The sequence below is a fragment of the Trichechus manatus genome, unplaced genomic scaffold, assembly GCF_000243295.1.
Source record: "Trichechus manatus latirostris isolate Lorelei unplaced genomic scaffold, TriManLat1.0 scaffold00167, whole genome shotgun sequence".
NCBI classification, from domain to species: Eukaryota; Metazoa; Chordata; class Mammalia; order Sirenia; family Trichechidae; genus Trichechus; species Trichechus manatus.
In genome coordinates, this window is record NW_004444103.1 from 2,052,409 (window position 1) to 2,058,408 (window position 6,000).

At 37.7% G+C, this 6,000-nt stretch overlaps 1 protein-coding gene across 13 annotated transcripts in view; it reads left to right on the forward strand.

Moving 5' to 3' along the window:
- CADPS2 (calcium dependent secretion activator 2) overlaps nucleotides 1-6,000 on the forward strand; it is a 573,575-nt gene that overhangs the window by 256,916 nt on the left and 310,659 nt on the right. The window lies entirely within an intron of this gene.

Below are 6,000 nucleotides of genomic sequence, written 5' to 3' on the forward strand. Positions count from 1 at the left end.
TTGCTGACCCTCTACCAAGCATGATGTCCTTCTCCAGGAACTGATCCCTCCTGACAACATGTCCAAAGTATGTGAGACATAGTCTCACCATCCTTGCTTCTAAGGAGCATTCTGGTCATACTTCTTCCAAGAGAGATTTGTTCGTTCTTTTGTCAGTCCATGGTATATTCAATATTCTTCTCCAACACCGTAATTCAAAGATGTCAATTCTTCTTAGGTCTTCCTTATTCATTGTCCAGCTTTCACATTCATATGAGGTGATTGAAAACAACCAAACCCGTTGCTGTCCAGTCAATTCGGACTCAAAGCAACCCTATGTGGGACAGAGTAGAACTACCCCCATAGAGTTTCCAAAGAGCAGCTGGTGGATTTGAACTGCCGACCTTTTGGTTAGCAGCCAAGCTCTTAATCACTGCACCACCAATTCTGTGTAACTCAAAATATTTTGGTGAGTTGGCTTTAGTTAGAGAACTAAATGTTAATGACTACCATGCCATAATCAGGAATAATAAAACTCTTCTTTGCTAGCGTTTGTGTGTTTAAATTCTAGGAGTGAGTTTAAATACAGAAGATACTCTCTTTAACGGGTTCAGACTTAGGAAACATCACGGTTTCTGGTAGAAATAACCAGTCAGACCTGAGGAGATATAATGAAACTTGCCCAGCTTCCATATGTACACTGCCTTTAGAAAACATTTCTCTTCCCTTCTGTTTAAACTTTATTCCGAGTGTCTTACAGAACATAGGTTTTTTTGCCTTGTCACAGTGTCAAGTATGTGACCTGTTCATTCAGGAAACTTTTGTTGAGAACCTGGCTATGCAGTGAAGACAGAGATGAACAAGATCCTGCCATTTTCTTTAGGACAGGCACAGCCTAGGGTGTTACACCAAGGGGACAGGGTCAGGTGCAGCAGGAGAGGTATACACAGTGTACTATGAGATTGAGAAGGATCAAGCCCAAACTTCTCCCTGTGCCTTACAAAGCCCTACAGATCTGTCTGTGTCTCATTATCTAGGACCTCATCTTGCCCCTCTGTCCTCATGGCAACTACTATTCAGCTACCCTGGGCTCCATGCAGTTCCTCAAACATATCAACTCGTATAATCTCATCATTGTAGTTACTTTTCCTACTGCCTGCAGTCTCTTCCTTCTTATCTTTGTACAGCTGAATGCTTGATGTTGAGCATCTTAACTTAAAGATCACTGCCTCAGAGAAGCCCTTCCTTTTAGATGGCCCAGTCTAAAGCAGGTACTGCCTGTCTCATTGCTTTTTAATTCTTCAACTGACTTGTTTCTCATTTGTTTATTTGCATTTGCCTCTCTCTTGACGAAAGGACACAGATCCTGTCCTATTTATGCCTGTATCTCAGTAGCTAGTAAGCACTCAATCAGAATGTATTAATTCAGTTGATTGAACTTATTTTTATGACTTAGACAATGCAGATATTCAAGGGTGTAATATTTACTCCGGCAGGCAAATAGTTCTTAGAGTTGTTAGATGCTGAAGTGAAAGTAAGAAGGAGAAATCATCTTTTAAGAGGGGCTGTTGTGAGAGAGAGCAGGAAATGGCGCTGTTCCTGGCAGGGCATAGGAGTCAGGGAGAAGTTTGGTTTTGTTTGTTTGTTTTAAAGAAAGGCTGTCTCGGAAAATGTTTGTGTGCTGGTGGAACGATCCAGTAGAAAGGCAGAGATGGGGGAACGGAAGTAACTGCCGGAAGAGAAGGTGAGTGACGCTGCTCTTGACCTGAGAGAATGAATAGCTGAGCAGGAGAAGCAAGAAGTAAAAAGTCAGTTAATCAAATATATTTAAAAACTCTTATGTTTTTGATTGCTGATTACATTTGGAATGAAATAAACATGTTATAACACATGCTTACTTGTATAATCACCAAGAATTATAAAAATAACACATACACATTCAGGGCAATACAGGCAAAGCAAAGCAGTCTCATTTTTTTTTTTTTTTTTAAAAATACTGAAATGGGAACAAAGGTAAGACATCCAGTTGATCTGAAAAGTAAACTTCAGAAGCAATAGTTGATGATTTGGAATTATATGATACTTGGTCTTTTTTCATATAGCACAAATGTTCACTGTAGCATTATTTATAATAGGCAAAAGGAGGACCAACCCAAATGTCTATTAACTTAAGAATGGATAAACAAAATGTGGTCTATCCATATAATGGAATATTAATCAGTCATAAAAAGAAATTAAGTACTTCTGCATGCTGCAACATGAATAACTCTTGAAAACACTGCTACATGAAAAAAAGAACAAGTATTCAATAATTCTAAATCATTAACTATTGCTTCCCAAGGTGACTTTTCAGATGAACTGTATATCTCTTTATCTTTTGTTCCCATTTATGTATTTAAAATGGTTGCACCATTGTAAATTCCCACCAGCAATTTGTCCACACCCTCACGCACACTCTTTATTATCTGATTTTTTTTTTATTATAGTCATAGAATAGATGTGAAGTGGCATATCATTGTAGCTTTGGTTTGCATTTCCTTAATGATTTATGATGTGGAGCATTTTTCTATGTGCTTACTGGCTTTTCAAGGAGTCCTCGTGTACAATGGTTAAGAGCCTGGCTGCTAACTGAGAAACTGGCAGTTTGAACCCACCAGCAGCTCCTCGGGAGACAAGACCTGGCAATCTGTTCCTGTAAGGATGATAGCCTAGTAAACCCTATGGGGCAGTTCTACTCTGTCATGTAGGGTTGATATGAGTCAGAATTGACTCGATGGCACACAACAACATTGTCTTTTCAGCTACAGGGAAATAATGAAATACAAGCCCCAGGTCCTGCCATACCACCCCAGTGACTGGGAGAATTGTGGTCTTGGCATTCCTGAAACCCACTGAAGGCACAGCAGGTGCTACCACTCATTTATTGGGAAGCCCTTTTGTGACACTTGTGCTTCTTTGATTTTAATCTTCTCACTGGTCCATAAGATCTTGAGAGAGTACAACTGCCCTGAGAATCTCAAGGTCATGTTATTTGACACTGAATTTTCTTCCTTTTTTTTAGGATTTTTTTGAGGTATAATTTACATACCGTAAAATTTACCCATTATAAATGCATAGCTGAATGATTTTTAGTAAATTTATAGTTGTATAACTATCATTAAGATTCAGTTTTGGAACACTTCCATCAGCCCCCAGAGTTCCCTTATGCCCATAGATAATCTACTCCTTCTCCTACTGCTAACTCCAGGCAAATGCTGATCTGCTTTCTAGCTCTAAAACTTTATATTTTCTGGACTTCTCGTGTAAATGAAATCATGCAATATGTAGTCTTTTGTGTCTGGCTTTTTTCACTTAGCATAATTTCTCCAAAATCTTGAACTAATTGATACTTAAATGTTTGGTCAATGAAATGGATTGATTTATATCCAAATAATTACATTATTTTTTTTTTATTGTACTTCAGGTGAAGGCTTACAGAACAAATAGTTTCTCATGAAACAGTAGTACACATATTGTTTTGTGACATTGGCTAACAACCCCACAACATGTCAACCCTCTAACTTCTCAACCATTTTTTTGGTGATAATACACATAGCCAAAGATACACCATTTCAAAAATTTCTACATGCACAGTTCAGTGACATTGACTACGCTCTTCCAATTGTGCTGCTATTCTCACTTAAGATGAAGGCTTACAGAACAAAATAGTTTCTCATTTAACAGTTAACAGTTACATTATTTTAACAGTAACTTTTTTTCACAAATAGTAAAAGTTTTCACAAGTTGTTGCCCATTTAATTTTTAATATAGTCACAATGTAAGAAATTCTAGTAGTAGAGAAATGTAAATGAACAATTTAAATGGTTTAAAATACTTGGAAGTTAAAGAGACAATATTACAAACAGTCTCCAGTATTCTCAGAAAAATAAATTATTTGTTACCTTTTCCACAAGGAAATTAACTACAATAGCCTTTCCGTGTTTCCTCATGAACACTGAGTTTACTTTTAAAATGAATTAGAAGATTTGAGTTTATCATTGTATTCAAGGGGTGGATTAACTTCAAAACGTATCTCCTGAATGCTGATCAACTGCAGCTTTCCAATAATGTTACTTTCATCTTGACACAACAGGAAAGAGTCTCCTCTCTTCCATCATCATTGTGAATTATGCCTCAGACACGTTTTCTAAATTTTATTGCTTCAACAGTTTGCGCTTTGTTGGAGATCAATTCATCCTTCTGTCTGGTGCTAATTAAAGTACCTTATTTAGTCCATATTTCCAATAAATGTAATCAAGATTTCTAGCCTTTACCTATTTCATTCCTGTAGTTCAGATTTCCTGCCAGCAATTAGGTGGAAACAGCATGTGAGGTTGGCGCATGACTTAGAATTTAGGACCTGGAATCTAATAAAAGTGCTGATTATAGACCAATTTGATTTATAAAGGGTGGTAGCGAGACAGTCTTTATTGGTTAGAGTTTTGTTTTTAATTTTTATTTTTTAATATAGGGAAGGGGATGTGAATAAACTATCATTTTCACTTATGGAGAAAATTCTTATTATTTATGGGCATTTAAGTTGTAGTTCCATAGCGTCTCAGTGAACCAGGGAGAGTTTTACTGTCTATGAATGAGGTATGGAAGCATTGTTGCTACAATTTTCCAGCTTTTTACCATTTCTAGACGTTGCAGTATTTCAGTTTTAACTTATACCCTTAATGATACCGCCTGAAAGGAAATGAAGAGATAGAGTCTCAGTCTAGGTTCTCTAGAAGAGCACAACCAGTGAGACATATATAGATATATAGAGAGAGAAATTTACTTCAAGGAAATGGCTCACACAATTGTGAGGACTGGCAAATCCCATATCCGTGGGTCAGGCAACAGGCTGAAGACCTCTGCTGGCTCACAGGGTTGGAGGGGCTGACGAACCCAAAATCTGCAGGTCAGGTGACAGGCCAGAGACTACTGCAGACTTACATCCCAGAGGTCAGGTGATGAGAGAGTGCAGAGTTGACAGAGAGCAAGCTTTGCCAGAACATCTATTTATATACTAGAGGCAGGCCACACCCCCAAGGAAACTCCCCTTTGATTGCCTGCTCAGATCAGATCACAAAATTGAAAGTGAGTGATTGCATAGTGTCTGCCAAGCCACAGAGAATCATAGCCTAGCCAAGTTAACATGTGACATCAGTCATCACAGAGAGTAAGAGGAATGATTAGCTAAAAGCAGGGGTCAGGGGGAAGGTCTGTCATGGTCATGTCGTAGTCACAAATGTCCTGATATGTAGTGATCTTTAAAACACATTCCCCACAAATGACGAGCATCCTTTTAGTGCCTAAACAAACGCAAGAGCTCATAATACCCAACAGAGGGTCAAGACAGGCCTCGCTTTTAGGGAAATACAAGCAAAGAAATTGATTGCTAAAACAGCCTGGAAGCAACATGTGCTGTGTCCTTTGCCCCTTCTCCATCTAAATGTTGTTTTATTAAAGGGATTTGAAGTTTAATGGGTCTCTGCCCCCAGCCTCCTCAAAATAATAAAAAGGGAAGGAGCAATAAGAAAAATAAGAATTGAGTTGTTAGAGAAATTAAGACTATTAGGATGGAGCATTCTTCTACCCTATGAAAATTATGGCTAATAGACTCTGGTACCTTTACAGGAAACTTTTAAATTCTAAGGCAGAAGTATAATAATCCATCAAGCTATTGAAAGAATACTGCAGCTACAAATGGAAAACTTATCAGAATGACAAGGTGCTAGAGGAAGTGCATAAGAGAGATTAAATACAGGTCCCATATAAACCAAGATAATCTAACCTTGCTTTTTTTCTTTTTTATAGCACGTTAGTTTTTATTTTAATTTAGTAATGTCAAAATAATTTTTTTTTTATTCTACTTTAGGTGAGGCTTTACAGAACAAATAGTTTCTCATTAAACAGTCAGTACACGTATTCCTTTTTATGACATTGGTTAACAGCTCCATGACATGTCAATACGCTCCCTTCTCGACCTTGGAG